Genomic DNA, 799 nt, shown 5'->3' with positions numbered 1-799 from the left:
GTCAGGTTAAGGAAGGAGGAGAGAGAAGGGAGGGGCAAAACGGGGAAATCGAGGGGAGACGGAGGACACGTGGCGGGAGGGGAGAGGGCGGTGTGGTGTCCAGAGTACAGTCGGGCGTGACGAAGCCGAGGGGGAGGCGTACGTACATGCATGGTTTTCGGTTGCGTTTGTTAATGAGCGCATATCTCTCTCTTTCTCTCTCATTTGACCGCGACGACCGGCGGTCCATTTTTTTCTCGCCCCTTTGTAGTAGAAAAAAGTGCTTCGTTGTCTTAAATCAACGAGTCGTCAACCACATGGTGCTGGATGTGCCTATCATCTTAACTGACAAAAATTTAGTTTTTAATCTTTTAAGATAGGCACGGTAAAACCGACGAATTACGGACTGATCACGAGCCGAAATATGGCTAGGGTACTTGCGTGTCTTGCCAATTACTCAACGTGAATATCACGTCCGATTTGTTTGTCATCGATTACCGGGGTTTTGTTTAGGGCTTTAAAACCCGTAAACCGAAGAAGAATCACTTTTGATGACCTGAAATTGAAGATAACTCCGAGTAATCTCGTTACGTGTCATGCCCGCCGGCCACTAGACGTGATCCCGTGATATGTGGTCAGACGGACATGTAATGTCACTTTTTACTATATTTGGCAAGCTTGAGACAACGCGATACACGGGACGGCTCCTCTCGATCTGGTGCTATTTGCTGTAAAAAAAAATAATAATAATCTCATCTGGGTTGGGCTCTAACATCAGACTGATTGCAGAGAATGCTAGGAGTCTTCGTTTGAAGTGGAG

The sequence above is a fragment of the Rhodamnia argentea genome, chromosome 11, assembly GCF_020921035.1.
Source record: "Rhodamnia argentea isolate NSW1041297 chromosome 11, ASM2092103v1, whole genome shotgun sequence".
Taxonomy (NCBI): Eukaryota; Viridiplantae; Streptophyta; class Magnoliopsida; order Myrtales; family Myrtaceae; genus Rhodamnia; species Rhodamnia argentea.
Note: the sequence above shows the minus strand (reverse complement) of the source record.